Source organism: Triticum urartu, chromosome 5, assembly GCF_003073215.2.
Source record: "Triticum urartu cultivar G1812 chromosome 5, Tu2.1, whole genome shotgun sequence".
NCBI classification, from domain to species: domain Eukaryota; kingdom Viridiplantae; phylum Streptophyta; class Magnoliopsida; order Poales; family Poaceae; genus Triticum; species Triticum urartu.
In genome coordinates, this window is record NC_053026.1 from 228,198,767 (window position 1) to 228,215,083 (window position 16,317).

General features: G+C 46.1%; 1 non-coding gene and 1 pseudogene across 1 annotated transcript; one reads left to right on the plus strand and one right to left on the minus strand.

The window, feature by feature from the left end:
• Positions 1–16,062, plus strand: part of LOC125506959 — a 36,821-nt pseudogene extending 20,759 nt beyond the window's left edge.
• On the minus strand, positions 14,482–14,554 carry TRNAE-CUC. Its single transcript has one exon. It is a non-coding gene; the product is annotated as a tRNA-Glu (tRNA).
• Positions 16,063–16,317: the final 255 nt, after the last annotated feature.

Genomic DNA, 16,317 nt, shown 5'->3' on the forward strand with positions numbered 1-16,317 from the left:
GATGTAATTTTTTACATCCGCGCCCTACACAGTAGTACCGCGCCAGGTTCGCGGTAGTACCATGCACTCTGGCCAGGCTCAGCAGCTTGCGCGGCAGTAGGAGCGGATGTAATTTTTTACATCCACACCCCGCACGGTAGTACCGCTCCTGGCTTGCAGTACTACCGTGTCGGATTTTTGCATAGATCCCAACTTAGCGGAAGTTGCCACGGATGTATTTTTATATGTCCGTGCCTTCCCAAAATCTGTACTATCCCTGCCTTGCGGTAGTACCGCAAGGGGGAGCAGTAGTACCGCGCCAGCGGTTCTACCGCTCACTGCTTCATTGCATCTGGGCCGTTCTGGTTTCTGCTACACGGGTGGTAGTACTGCGGGGCCCTGCGGTAGTACCGTGTGCCCTCGCGGTAGTACCGCGTACCTGGCACGGTAGTACTGTGCTACGCGGGCTAATTTAATGGATAGCGATTGGATTTGTTCCTCCATTATATAAGGGATGTCTTCTTCTTCGAGTTGACTACCTCTTCCATCCCCAAGCTCCATTGTTGCTCCAAGCTCCATTTTCGCCCGATCTCTCTCCCTAGCCAATCAAACTTGTTGATTCTCTAGGGATTGGTTGAGAAGGCTTAGATCTACACTTCCACCAAGAGAAATTTGATTCCCCCCATTCACCCCTCGCGGATCTTGTTACTATTTGGTGTTTGAGCACCCTAGACGGTTGAGGTCACCGCAGAGCCATATTCCATTGTGGTGAAGCTTTGTGGTGTCGTTGGGAGCCTCCAATTAAGTTGTGGAGATAGCACCAACCTTGTTTGTAAAGGTCGGGTCGCCGCCTCCAAGGGCACCAATAGTGGAATCACGGCATCTCGCATTGTGTGTGGGCGTGAGGAGAATACGGTGGCCCTAGTGGCTTCTTGGGGAGCATTGTGCCTCCACACCGCTCCAACAGAGACGTACTTCCCCTCAAAAGGAAGGAACTTCGGTAACACATCCTCGTCTTCACCGGCTCCACTCTTGGTTATCTCGTGCCTTTACTTGTGCAAGCTTATTTGTGTTATATCCCTTGCTTGCTTGTGTACTTGTTCTTGTTGCATCATATAGGTTGCTCACCTAGTTGCATATCTAGACAACCTACTTTGATGCAAAGTTTAAATTGGTAAAGAAAACCTAAAAATTGTTAGTTGCCTATTCACCCCCCCCTCTAGTCAACTATATCGATCCTTTCACTAGGGCTAACAGAAAACTGGCTGAGATGGGGGGGAGAGGAGAGGCGAGGCAAGTTGGGAAATCGATGACGCGTGTGGTTGTCGTCCGTGTATTCATCGTACTGGTAACTAGTAATGAACATGCCTGACAGTGCGCTTTTGGACCTTTAATTTATCTATTCATGTGGCGTTAGCAGCTTCATGGGGTCAGGTCTAATTTTTTATTGAGGTCAGGCCTAATATGTGGTATATAACATGTACGTACGTGGTAAATTTCATTGGCTTCATTTACAATGTTGGCTCCGCCCCTGCTTGCAATGCTATCAAGCCGCTATCCCTTGATACCTTCATTTCAGGTCTTGGTGCAATTCTCAGCTTCTATAAGCCCATTGCATCCCAAGACAACTTCCTGGCCCTCCACCGTCAGTCGAAAGACACCAATGGTCAGGCCACGAGGGATGTGCTATGGGTTTGTAATCCTCACCGGCAAAATCTTTAAGATTCCTACCCTCGAATATATGCATCCTAACCAGTATGCCTTGTTTGTCACCAGTGATGTCAACATTTATGGACGTGTCCCAGTCCATTCAGCTAACGGCATTCTTTGGATAAGAAAGGCAAAGAGTTTCACCTGTGTGTGCTACAGCTCGAAGACTGGAACATGGACAAGGCCCCAAGGTGAACCTGAGCTAATTTTTTTTAGAGGATGACCCCCGGCCTCTGCATCTGGGAGATGCATGCGGCCACTTTATTGATTATTCTCGAGAACCTTACAAAGTATTACAACAATATGCCTGAATCCGCCATCTTGGCACCATATGTGTAACATCCCAAATTTTTAATTTGGAATGTTATACATTAGATCATCATTGCATATCATATTTTATTGCATTTTGGTTTGATCCTAGAAATTCTACGCAACTCAATGACCCACGGAGAGAGTTGGGGATTTCGTTATTTTCATATTTAAGTTTTCTCAAATTTTGGTGAGAGGATCGTTTGATTTTAATTATTTTTCTCCTGAATATTTCTTTTATAAAAATAAAAGAGAGAGAGGATAAAATGACTTCCTCAAAATAAATCAATATCGTAGATTTAATATTAAAATCAAATAAGATTTTTATCGCTATTTTATTTGAATTAGGAAACAAATGTGCGTTTTTCAAAATTGCATCTTAGGCCCAAATAAATGTTCACCTTGTCCGGCATATTTTTAGAGGACGGGGAAAATTTATTTCGGTATTTTTGGAGTCCGTTTAGTACTTCTTTTCTTTCTTTTTCTACATGTCAGAATTATTTTAAAAAAAAAGGAAACAGCCTAACAGGCCGTGTCCGACCGGGACTCCGCCCGGCCGGCCTTATAAACCGGGGCCCGGACCCCGAGCGCACCAGCCTGCCACCCGCCGCCCGAACCCTAGCGCCGCCCGAGCCTGCCGCTACCGCGCCTCGGCACCACCTGCTGCCCCGCGCCGCGTAGCCCCGCCGCCCGCGCCGGAGCCGCCTGACCACGCCAGAGCCGCCCGCCGCCGCCGCCGTCTCGCCGGACTTCGCAGGAGGTAGCCGCCGCCGCCTCGGTTTTCGTGAGAAAACCAATCGGTTTTTTCGAAAACCCTAGATTTCGTTTTTTATTTTTAGATCGGTTTTCTCGGTTTAGTTATTTAGCGGACGTTCGTCCGGACGTTCGTTTTAACGAACGGTTTTCACCGTTCAACCGCAGATAGCGAACGTTCGTTCGTTAGCCTGTTCGTCAGTTTTTCTTTTTCTTGGATTTTCCGCGATTATTTTCGATCGCGATTTCTGATCCGATTTTCGTTTTAGTATAACTTTTCGCTCGTTTATCGGAATCAGGTGATTCAAGTGCCTAGAGTTTCGTATCGAAGCCCTCTTTCTGTTTAATCAACCTAAACAAGTTTTTGATACTGTAAAATTTGACTTCAGTCCAAATTAGTAAACAAAGCTTGTTTCTTTCATCGTTTGAGTTTTGTTGCTTCGTTTGATTTGATTCTTTTTGCAAACCAGAGTTCTTAAGTTGAACCTTCTAGTTAGATCTATTATTTGAGTTTTACCCGTGCCCTTTCTTGATTGCTTATTGTATGCTTTTTTGTTGCGATAGAGTACCCGGAGTGTGAAGCGTGCTACTACAAGTCTCTAGGTTTCATGGATCATCAGCAAGGCAAGTAACACTTTGATCATATCCCTTTCATACCCAGTTTTTATGCATTAGTTTCAACCCTCTAACACTTGCATGGTTAGAATCTGAATAAATTGTGGGTTGGGAAGTAGATGACGTAGAACCTATTCACCTGTTTATTATCAAACCCTTGGGAGTTACTTCTACGTTATGCTTATATTGCCCTGCTATGCTCGTAGACGTGGATTGGGTTTGAGAGTGTCCATGATAGATGTGAGTTGTTAATTAATGGTTAACTTAAGGTGGCAACTTTAATACACATCTCGGTGGATTGAGGCACCTGGGGAACCCAGTGATTGCCTGTATTTTGGAAATCCTGGGGTACCGCGTGATTCTCCTATGGACTGCCACCCAGGCTCAAAGGGATCATAAGATTTTTCATGCTGGAAACTTCCGTGTGTAGCCACATGCCAATATGGGCTCTGGCATAGTTGAGTAAGTTGTGGGAAACCTTTCCATGATGGGCTAGCAGATGTAGGGGGTTGTAGGTGTACCGGCCTATCTATCGGTTAAGGGGACCTTTTCGGAAAGACTGTGTCTCGGTCATCCGTTTCAAACATCATATAGTGCGAGAAATCCAACGGAGGAGATCGAGTCTTGTGTGGAAAAGTGCACAAACCTCTGCAGAGTGTACAAACTAATCATGGTTAGACATGTCCCCGGTTTTGGACATCTTGAGTATCTAGTTCTTGGATTATCATGTGGATCTCATTACTCTAAATTAGTTTTGTTGGGTTATTAATTACTTTTAATTGGGATTGATAGGGGGTTTACCTTCTCAATATTTTTCAACCAACTTTGTAGTTAAGTAAAATATATTCCTTTGCAGTAGGGAAAAATTGGCTTTTCGCAAAACATTAACCCTACAGCCTCCACCAGCCATATATGCATGTAGAGATAGCATTATTCTGTTCATTACTCTCTTGTGTTACATTGTCAGCATATTCCATGTGCTGACCCGTTTCGGGCTGCAACGTATCATGTTGCAGACTTTTCAGACGATGAGTAAGGAGCCTTAGGTCGTGGTCTTTCACTCAGTGATGCCGTTGGAGTTGATGGACTCACTTTATCTTCCAAGTCTTCCGCTGTTATCGTATTAGATGGCCTTAAGCCATATTTATTGTAATAAGTTCTCTTTTGAGACATTCGATGTAATAAGTGTGTGATTGCTACTCTATTATAAATCCTCAAGTACTGTGCGTGTCAGCATTACCGATCCAGGGATGACACTAATGCACGGAGATCAGACTGTTTGAGGTCTGGTCGCCACAAGATAGTATCAGAGCACACGCTGACTGTAGGACACGACCACTAAGCCAAAACCCTAGATCACTACTCTCTTCTCATTTCTGACTCCTCTCCATTTTCTACTCTTTAGGATGGCGGACGCAAGGAACAAATTTGCACAACCGGATGAAGACGCACCTTTTGGACGCCACTTGAAGGAAGTCATTAGGTACCTGAACATTGGAATATCAAGCTTCACCGGGACTTACAATGCCACTTTACCAAAAGAGGAGCGCTAGATGATTCAAGTTCATGTTCCAGGAAGGACATTTACGCCAGTCACTGAGCCCATAGAGTTTTCCTTTGATGCACCAACCTGGAGTCTAGGCAAGAGTATGGCAGCCCATATCACCATGGGATGCATTGGAGAAGTTTACCACAGGGATCTCAAGGATACTATCTACCAGATTTGTGGGCGCCGAGATGAGCAATGGGATATGATCAGCACCGGGAAGGATAGATCGATTTCCGCTTTCATCCAGGAGTTAAACCAACACATTCGTCGCCAGGAGAATCAGATGTGCGCAGGAATGATAGATCTAGAGAAGGCAATGACCAGGATCACGGAGTTGCAAGAAGAACTGAAGGCAACTCGTGAAGATTATGAGGAAGAAATCGTCGTACTAGTGGAGAAGAATGATGACCTGACAAGGAAGCTAGGAGTATTCATGGGAGACCCCGCGCCAGGAGGAGAAGATGATGGTTCCACTTGCCCGGAGAACTACATCATCATCGACGACACCGACTCGGACCCTGATGATAGTGATGATGACTGTGTTGATGAAGCTGGAGCGAATATCATGGAGTCTTCGACCGATCAATTTTTCTAGTCGACCACCATATCAGTAGTAGTATTCCACCATGTAAATAGTATAGTCCAAGCACTTTGTAATGATAGTTCTAGACCGATTGTATGCCCTTGCTTGATTGATTGAGTGATATGATTGTGTTTGTCTCATGTGCATATGGGTAGTGTTTTCTCACTATACCTCATTGCCTCCGAGACATGACCCCGGATTTACCTTTCCACCGGAGCTCACTCAGTTGATCCAGCAGCAGAATACCCTGATGCAGTTGTTAGTTCAGAACCAAGGCAACAACAACAACAACCCACCACCACCACCAGTTGACAATTTAGCCCATTTTCTGAGGTTGCAGCCGCCGGTGTTTTCCAGTAGCACCGAGCCGATAGTGGCATATGATTGGCTCCGCGTGATTGGAAGGGAGTTAACCACTGCAGGATGCACAGATGCTGAGAGGGTGCATTTTGCCGCGCACCAATTGCATGGATCAGCAGCCTCATGGTGGGAGAATTACACTGTCACCTATCCGATGGCCACTGTTACATGGGACCAGTTCCAGCAGGCTTTTCGCACTGCCCATGTATCAGCAGGAGCTATGGCCATAAAGAATTGTGAGTTTCGCAACTTACGCCAAGGAGGACGCACCGTTAGCCAGTATGTGGATGACTTTAGCAAGCTAGCACGTTATGCCCCAGATGACGTTGCTATGGATGCAACTAAGCAGGAGAAGTTTTTGGAAGGACTGAATGATGAGCTGAGCATGCAGTTGATAGTAGCAACCTTTAATAACTACCAACAGTTGGTAGATAGAGCTCTCATGATTGATGGGAAGCAACAGCAGATTGATAACCGCAAGAGGAAGTATGAGCAAGGGAAGTATAATTCTAGAGCTCAGCAGAGACCCCATTTTACCCCGAACTCGGGAGGACTTGTCCATAACCATGGAGGCCACACTCACAATGGAGGAAGTTTGCACAACCATAGTAGCTCCAAGAACGGGAATGGAGGAAGCAACGGACAGAACCGTTCCAACCCAGCAACGCCCGACAAGAAAGATCTAAGCCACGTTACTTGCTACAAGTGCCAGAAGACCAGACATTATGCCAATGAATGTCCTGAAGCTAATAACGGAAACGACAATGGAAGCTCTGGGAACAAGCCCAACCCTTTCAATAGGGGACAAGTGAACCATGTTAATGTGGAGGAGATTGAAGCCCAGCCAGATGCAGTAATAGGTAAGTTTTTGGTTAAGTCTTTTACTGCAGTCGTACTTTTTGATATTGGTGCATCGCATTCATACATACCAAGGGTATTTGTGGATAAATATAAACTGCCCACCAAATTTCTTAGTACACCTATGTTAGTGACCTCACCCGGAGCCGAGTATATGGCAAGCCAAGGATGTTTTCAAATACTGTTGGCCATAGGTAGGCACGTTTTCCCCTCAGATCTGATAATTCTGGAGTCGCGAGGTTTGGATGTGATTTTGGGTATGGATTGGCTATCGATGTATGGAGGAAACATCGATTGCGCTAGTAAGTCGATTTTTCTCACCACCCCAGAAGGAAGAAGGAGCAAGTATGTATCCCGGCATGTGCCGAATAGGACTCAAGTAAATTCCTTAACAGGAGTTGTACATGAGGAAGTACCAGTGGTGAAAGATTTCCCGGATGTATTTCCAGAAGAGTTGCCAGGCATGCCACCGGATAGAGACATCAAGTTTTTGATTGAGCTTTTGCCAGGCACAGGGCCAATATCTAAGAGACCGTACAGGATGCCCGCACAGGATTTAGAGGAAATTAAGAAGCAGATTAAGGAGTTACTGGATAAAGGATATATTCGCCCAAGTTCGTCACCTTGGGGATCACCAGTACTTCTAGTGGAGAAGAAGGATGGATCGTTAAGGATGGTTGTTGATTATCGTGGATTGAATGAAGTAACGATCAAGAACAAGTACCCACTACCGATGATCAATGATTTTTTTGATCAGCTGCAAGGAGCTAAGGTGTTTTCCAAGATCGATCTGTGATCAGGGTACCACCAGTTGAAGATTCGAGAGCAGGATATACCTAAGACAGCTTTTACCACGAGGTATGGGCTATATGAGTATACCGTTATGTCATTTGGCCTGACTAACGCACCTGCCTACTTTATGAACATGATGAACAAGGTATTTATGGAGTTTTTGGATAAGTGTGTTGTGGTGTTCATTGATGATATTTTGGTCTAGTCGAAGAATGAAGAAGAGCATAAGGAGCATTTGCGTTTAGTACTAGGGAAGCTCAGAGAACATCAGCTATACGCCAAGTTCAGCAAGTGTGAGTTTTGGTTGAAGGAATTTGGATTCCTTGGACATGTTATATCCAGAGAAGGAATAGCGGTAGACCCCAACAAAGTCGTCACTGTGACAAATTGGGAGGCACCCACGTCCGTTGGAGAGATCCGGAGTTTTCTTGGACTCGCGGGATACTACCAGAGGTTCATTGAGAATTTATCGAATATTGCAAAGCCTATGACGGAGTTGTTAAAGAAGGACACCAAGTTCAAATGGGCCGATGAATGTGAGGCTAGTTTTCAGGAATTGAAGAAACGTTTGGTTACATCACCAGTGTTGATTCTGCCAAATCAACGCAAAGATTATGAAGTGTATTGCGACGCTTCTCGTCTTGGAGCAGTGCTTATGCAGGAAGGAAGAGTTGTTTCATATGCCTCACGACAGCTTAAACCCCATGAGTTAAATTATGCTACACATGATTTAGAGTTAGCAGCCGTAGTGCATGAGTTGAAGACTTGGAGACATTTTCTCATCGGAACCCATTGTGAGGTATACACGGATCACAAGAGTTTGAAGTATATCTTCACGCAGAAGGAGTTGAATCTCAGGCAGAGGAGATGGTTGGAACTCATAAAGGATTGTGATATGAAGTTGCACTATCATCCCGGAAAGCCTAACATAGTAGCCGATGCGTTGAGCCGCAAGAGTCATGTCAATACACTCATGACAGGAGAGTTACCCAAGGATTTAGCAGAAGACCTTCGTGAGCTATGTTTGGAGATAGTTCCGAGAGGTTATGTAACAGCTTTGGAGATTCAGTCTACTTTGATGGATAAGATTAGAGAAGCATAGAAGACAGACAAGGAGATTGCTGAGATAAAGGAAAGGATGAGCAAAGGAAAAGCCAAGGGATTTCGTGAGGATGAGCACGATACCCTATGGTTTGAGGACCGTGTATATGTACCAAATGTTCAGGAGATCAGGAAGCTGATTTTGCAGGAGTCCCATGACTCACCATATTCGATTCACCCAGGAAATACCAAGATGTACCTGGATCTGAAGGATAGATTCTGGTGGACCGGAATGAAGAAGGATATTGATGAGTATGTAGCAGTTTGTGATGTATGTCAGAGAGTGAAGGCAGAGCATCAGAAGCCAGCAGGATTGCTGCAACCATTGCTGATACCCGAATGGAAGTGGGACAAGCTAGGCATGGATTTTATCACGGGATTACCCAGGACTCGTTCAGGCTATGACTCGATATGGGTTGTAGTCGATCGTTTGACGAAAGTAGCTCATTTCATCCCAGTGAAGACCACTTACACCAGTGCTAAGTTGGCAAAGATATACATGACCAGGATAGTTTCGAGGACAATTGTATCAGATAGAGGAACCCAGTTTACCTCAAAGTTTTGGAATCAGTTGCATGAAACTTTGGGAACCAAGCTAGAGTTCAATACGGCTTTTCACCCGCAGACGGATGGACAGACTGAGAGAGTCAATCAGATTTTGGAGGACATGTCTAGAGCTTGTGCACTAGATTATGGATCTAGTTGGGATGATAATTTGTCGTATGCGGAGTTCTCTTACAACAACAGTTACCAAGCCAGCTTGAAGATGGCCCCTTTCGAAGCATTGTACGAAAGGAGGTGCAGAACACCGTTGTTGTGGGATGAAGTTGGAGATCGACAGATGTTTGGACTAGATTTGACTAAAGAATCTGAAGAGAAGGTTAAGCTGATTCGTGCTAGACTCAAGGTAGCCCAGTCCAGGCAGAAGAGCTATGTGGATTCTAAACGTAAGGAGACAGCTTACGAAGTTGGAGACAGAGTGTATCTTCGTGTATCACCACTCCGAGGAGTTAAGCGCTTTGGAGTTAAGGGAAAGTTAGCACCATGTTTTGTTGGACCATACAAAGTTTTGGAACATATGGGAGAAGTTGCTTACAAGTTGGAATTACCCGAAGGATTGTCAGGAGTTCACGATGTGTTCCACGTTTCTCAGTTGAAGAAGTGCCACGCAGAGATGGCTGATATCCCTCTGAGGGATACAGTGCCACTGGAAGCGATATAGTTGGATAGCAACTTGACCTACGAGGAGAAGCCAGTCAAGATTCTTGAGTTTTCCAGCCGAGTTACACGCAGCAAAGTTATCAAGTTCTGTAAAGTTCAGTGGAGCCACTATACCGAGGATGAAGCCACCTGGGAGCGAGAGGAAGATCTACGCAAAGACCATCCACACCTATTTTCTAGCCAACCCGAATCTCGAGGGCGAGATTCATCTTAAGGGGGGTAGGTTTGTAACATCCCAAAATTTCAATTTGGAATGTTATACATTAGATCATCATTTCATATCATATGTTATTGCATTTTGGTTTTATCCTAGAAATTCTATGCAACTCAATGACCCACGCAGAGAGCTGGGGATTTCGTTATTTTCATATTTGAGTTTTCTCAAATTTTGAAGAGAGGATTATTTGATTTTAATTATTTTTCTCTTCAATATTTCTTTTATAAAAATAAAAGAGAGAGGATAAAATGACTTCCTCAAAATAAAGAAATATCAGAGATTTAATATTAAAATCAAATAAGATTTTTATTCGGAGTTTTATCGCTATTTTATTTGAACTAAGAAAAAATGTGCATTTTTAAAAATTGCATTTTAGGCCCAAATAAATGTTCACCTTGTCCGGCATATTTTTAGAGGACGGGGAAAATTTATTTCGCTATTTTTGGAGCCCGTTTAGTACTTCTTTTCTTTCTTTTTCTGCATGTCGGAATTATTTTTTTTTTTAAAGGAAACCGCCTAACGGTCCGTGTCTGACCGGGACTCCTCCCGGCCGGCCTTATAAGCCAGGGCCCGGATCCCGAGCCCACCAGCCTGCCACCCGCCGCCCGAACCCTAGCGCCGCCCGAGCCCGTCGCCGCCGCCGAGTCCGCTGCCGCCGCCGCCGCGCTGCCGCCGCCGCCGCGCCTCGCCACCACCTGCCGCCCCGCGCCGGAGCCGCCACCCGCCGCCGCCGCCGTCTCGCCGGACTTCGCCGGAGGTAGTCACCGCTGCCGCCGCCTCGGTTTTCGCGAGAAAACCGACCGTTTTTTTCGAAAACCCTAGATTCCCTTTTTTATTTTTAGATTGGTTTTTTCGGTTTAGTTATTTAGCGGACGTTCGCCCAGACGTTCCTTTTAACGAACAATTTTCACCGTTTAGCCGCAGATAGCGAACGTTCATTCGTTAGCCTGTTCGTCGGTTTTTATTTTTCTCGGATTTTCCGCGATTATTTTCGATCGCGATTTCTGATCCGATTTTCATTTTAGTATAAATTTTCGCTCGTTTTTCGGAATCAGGCGATTCAAGCGGCTAGAGTTTCGTCTCGAAACCCTTTTTCTGTTTAACCAACCTAAACAAGTTTTTGCTACTGTAAAATTTGACTTTAGTCCAGATTAGTAAACGAAGCTTGTTTCTTTCACCGTTTGAGTTTTGTTGCTTCGTTTGATTTGATTCTTTTTGCAAACCGGAGTTCTTAAGTTGAACCTTCTGATTAGATCTCTTATTTGAGTTTTACCCATGCCCTTGCTTGATTTCTTATTGTATGCTTGTTTTTTGCGATAGAGTACCCGGAGTGTGAAGCGTGCTACTATGAGTCTCTAGGTTTCACGGATCATCAGCAAGGCAAGTAACACTTTGATCATATCCCTTTCATACCCAGTTTTTATGCATTAGTTTCAACCCTCTAACACTTGCATGGTTAGGATCTGAATAAATTGTGGGTTGGGAAGTAGATGAGGTAGAACCTATTCACCTGTTTATTATCAAACCCTTGGGAGTTACTTCTACGTTATGCTTATATTGACATGCTATGCTCGTAGACGTGGAATGGGTTTGAGAGTGTCCATGACAAATGTGAGTTGTTAATTAATGGTTAACTTAAGGTGGTAACTTTAATACACATCTGGGTGGATTGAGGCACCTGGGGAACCCAGTGATTGCCTGCATTTTTGGAAATCCCGGGGTACCGTGTGATTCTCCTATGGACTGCCACCCAGGCTCAAAGGGATCATAAGATTTTTCATGCTGGAAACTTCCATGTGCAGCCACATGCCAATATGGGCTCTGGCATAGTTGAGTAATTTGTGGGAAACCTTTCCATGATGGGCTAGCAGATGTAAGGGATTGTAGGTGTACCGGCCTATCTATCGGTTAAGGGGACCTCTTCGGAAAGACTGTGTCTCGGTCATCTGTTTCTCAAACATCATGTAGTGCGAGAAATCCAACGAAGGAGATCGAGTCTTGTGGGGAAAAGTGCACAAACCTCTGCAGAGTGTACAAACTAATCATGGTTAGCCGTGTCCCCGGTTATGGACATCTTGAGTATCTAGTTCTTGGATTATCATGTGGATCTCATCACTCTAAATTAATTTTGTTGGGTTATTAATTACTTTTAATTGGGATTGAGAGGGGGTTTACCTTCTAAATATTTTTCAACCAACTTTGTAGTTAAGTAAAATATATTCCTTTGCAGTAGGGAAAAATTGGCTTTTCGCAAAACATTAACCCTACAGCCTCCACCAGCCATATATGCATGTAGTGATAACATTATTCTATTCATTACTCTCTTGTGTTACATTGTCAGCATATTCCATGTACTGACCCGTTTCGGACTGCAACGTATCATGTTGCAGACTTTTCAGACGACGAGTAAGGAGCCTTAGGTCGTGGTCTTTCACTCAGTGATGCCGTTGGAGTTGATGGACTCACTTTATCTTCCAAGTCTTCCACTGTTATCGTATTAGATGGCCTTAAGCCATATTTATTGTAATAAGTTCTCTTTTGAGACATTCGATGTAATAAGTGTGTGATTGCTACTCTGTTATAAATCCTCAAGTACTGTGCGTGTCACCATTACCGATCCAGGGATGACACTAATGCACAGAGATCAGACTGTTTGAGGTCTGGTCGCTACAATATGCCACTACTCCTATCCATATGATGAAGGGATGCTAGCTAGGCCAAATACCCAGACCACTCACCTAAACCTATCATCAAAAGCCGGAAGCCCCAGCCGAGCCACATACCGGGTCTGGGGCACAAATCGATCTGACGCACTCACATGTGTCGTCGCCGCCATCTTCCACAGGTCCGTCTTTAGAGCAGATATTGATGCTTCTACCTTGTCAGGCCACTCTGCCATCGACGCCACCATGAGGCCAGACAGCCACCTCCTCCTGCGCGAGTCCATCTACACGCATCGGGCGCCGAGTCTCCGTTGTGCCATGCCTCTGAGATCCGCCGTCTTCGATGCGGAGGAGGAAACACCGCTCCACCTCTGGGTGCATCGCCGGCCACCTACCGCGATGTCGTACAAGTCCAGCTCTGGGAAAGCACGCATGGAATCACAATCTTCAAGACGACGCCCTCAAGAGGGGAAGCGATGTCATGCCATCGTCTAGTCCTGCACCGCAGGTCCTGGGCTTTCACCCGAAGAAAGTGACCCAAGAGCGGAGGAGGTCGGAGAACTTCACAACAGCCCCAGGAGGAGAGCGACATCCGCAGACACCGCGCCGTCGGCTTTCTCCTGGAGCAACCCTACCTCCGCACCCTCACGCTGTCGGACGAGGATGGGGGAACCCCAGCGCCGCCAGCATGCGAACCCACTGGTCAAGCACCTCTTGCACGGCGGTGGTGCCATCACCGCGCACGAGCACCAACCTCACAGCCGGCCGAAGCTAACGGGTCAGATCGGCCGAGCCCGCCACGGCCAAATCTGAAACCTCGGGACGCCGTCGCGTTGAGGCAGCCACGAGCAGCCGGCAGACCATCATCTGCGAGAGGACAAGGACGCCGTGCCGGGCAGCCACCACGCCGGCCGGAGACGTCGAGGACGAGACTCCCACCACCACGGGCTCACGCCGGCAACCTAGGCCGCCGAGCACTCGGAGATCCCCGCCGCCACCGTCCTCCGGCGCGGGCTTTGCCCGGCGGACTCATCTGGCGGCGGCGGGAGGGGGGACGTGCTGTAGAGGGGAGCGGGGGCGGCGTACCTAGGGTTCCCCCAAGCCGCCCTGAGGACGACGCGGGGGTCATCCTTGGCCGCTGCTTCATGCGGTGTCATTCATCGGCTCTCTGGTACCTTGGAACAAATGTCGCTCACCCACGTTATGGGATTGTCATACTTGAGCTCCCACTCGAAGCAAAGCACATCAAGATACTAGTGTTGGCGAATTCAGCAGATGGGATGTGCTGCATATGCAACTGACGCCATGGTAGCATGGCTGTCTGATATTTTCCACAGTTCACCCAGACTAGGGGAGCTTTTTTCGCTCGAGACACAAGTCCATTGTAATTTCTATTACATGTCCAATGCCAAAAAATTATTGAAAATCACAGCATGCTATCGTAGCAGTCTTCTTTTCTTTTTTCAAAAGGTTCAGGGTTATGTTGGGATAGTAAAAGAAACATGTACAGTTGATCAGCTTGTTTCAGGTCGACTGAACGTTCCCTTGTGTGTCTCGACTGTCCCGAAGATTCCCTAAAGAACACAGAATACATAATATTTAATCTCCTAAGACATTAGATAGAAGTCTTCGTCATGCTTGCAAGTAGTCAGGAATGTATTAACAGAAAACTGAAACTGTTTATAAAGATAAGCAGGAAGAATACTTTAGACAAAATGCCATACTTTCTGGGATGAACTCTTGAAAATCTAATGAAAAGCGGGAAAAAAAATTCCGTCGCCGGGACTTGAACCGGGGTCTCTCGGGTGAGAGCCGAGTATCCTAACCACCTAGACTACCACGGAGATATGATTGAGAATGGCAGTTTAGCTTTACATTCGAGTGAAAATGGCGCAGGTGAAATGGCCACCGACGAACCGAAGGTTATTTGTGCAGCATCTACGGCATTGATATGTCACTTTCACCCTATCTAATCCCACGGAAAAAATATTTCTATCGTCACAGCTTTCACATGTCAGCAACCGAATGACCGATCTATAGGGTGCCAACAAATAGAGCTCGCTGCAGGCTGTCCTCGCCAAGAATGCTGCGGCCACAAGAGCCCTCTGAGTTGTCGTGCACCTTCAAATCAAGAAATAGAAGCTCTAAAGATAGACAGTTCGCCTTGAATAACCCGCTTGCAGTTGCTCGCAAGCACGGTATATATACCCGTCCATTGCACGAGGAGAAGAAGCTGCTAGCCATCTGGAATCAGCCTCCTCCCTGTTTGTTGTACTCCCATTCCTCCTTTTACCAGTAGGTGAACAAGCTAGAGGGAGAGGCATGGACGGTGGAAAGGACAAAGGTGCGGGTGGGTACAGCGGGTACCCTGGTGGCTACCCTGCTCCGGCGGGATATCCCGGTTACCCTGTTCCGGTAAGCTCGTATCCGCCGGCGCCCGGATATGCTGCTCCACCTGGGCAGTATGCGCCACCTCCCGGCGCGTACCCTCAGCCCGGGGGTTATCAACCGCCGAACGTTGCGTATCCCCCGAATGGGTACCCCGCCACCGCTGGGTATCCACAATATCCTACGGCCCACCCTCCAGCTGGTTATCCCGCTCAAGGGCCACCAATGCAGGTTCCTCCTTATGGTATGTCCCTTCACACACACTTCATTTGTTCATGTGTGTGTGTGTGTTTCAAAATGGTATTTATTCTATTTATTGCTTTTTACCACTAATATATACTCCCTCTATAACTGATAGTGTCAAAGAATGTCTTATATTAAGTTACAGAGGGAGTAATACATATGTATTCACATTTTTCTCTCAAAAAAACAAATATTCAGATTTATACAATATAAATATTATTATTACAATTGTCGCTAAAACATATGTTTATTTGATAGTGCTTTCAAAAAAACTACTTGCAACAAATAGATACGGTAACCGTCAAGTATGCATGTTCATGTCCAAAAGTGTTAAGTACTAGTAGAATGCAATCAGGTGTGAAAAGATGGCACTTCATGGTTCATATGGAGGCATGACCATGTTATGAACTCGATCGGTCGAGTCAACTTGCAAGCCATTTTGTTCAGGTCACGCTCCTATGTACGGGGGAGGCGGCCATGGCGTAGCAGGCGGCATGATTGCCGGCGGCGCGGTGGCGGCAGGCGCAGCATATGGAGCTCACAAGGTGTCGCACGGCGGCGCCCACGGGATGTACGGCCACGGTAACCACCACGGCAAGTTCAAGCATGGCAAGTTCAAGCACGGCAAGTTTGGCAAGCACAAGAAGATGTACGGGCGCAAGTGGAAGTGAAGAGGGGAAAAGATACGGCTACTCGGATGTACCTACTACGTAGACAACATGTAGACCCGTATAATTCGCCATCTTGCTCTCTCTCATCTCACCAATGACTCCTCCCTGTGCCGCTCAGAAGGGGGAAAAAGATGTGATCACCTTTGTTATCGTTCCTTTTTCCTCTGAGGATCGCCGGCAGCTTTATTGTTGATGAACAATGTTCATACGAATACAAGCAAACTCGCAGAAAATATGGGATTTGTTTAGTGCTCCAATTCTCCAAAGCTACTCCCTCTAGATAAATCCATTTGAGTGAAAAGTAA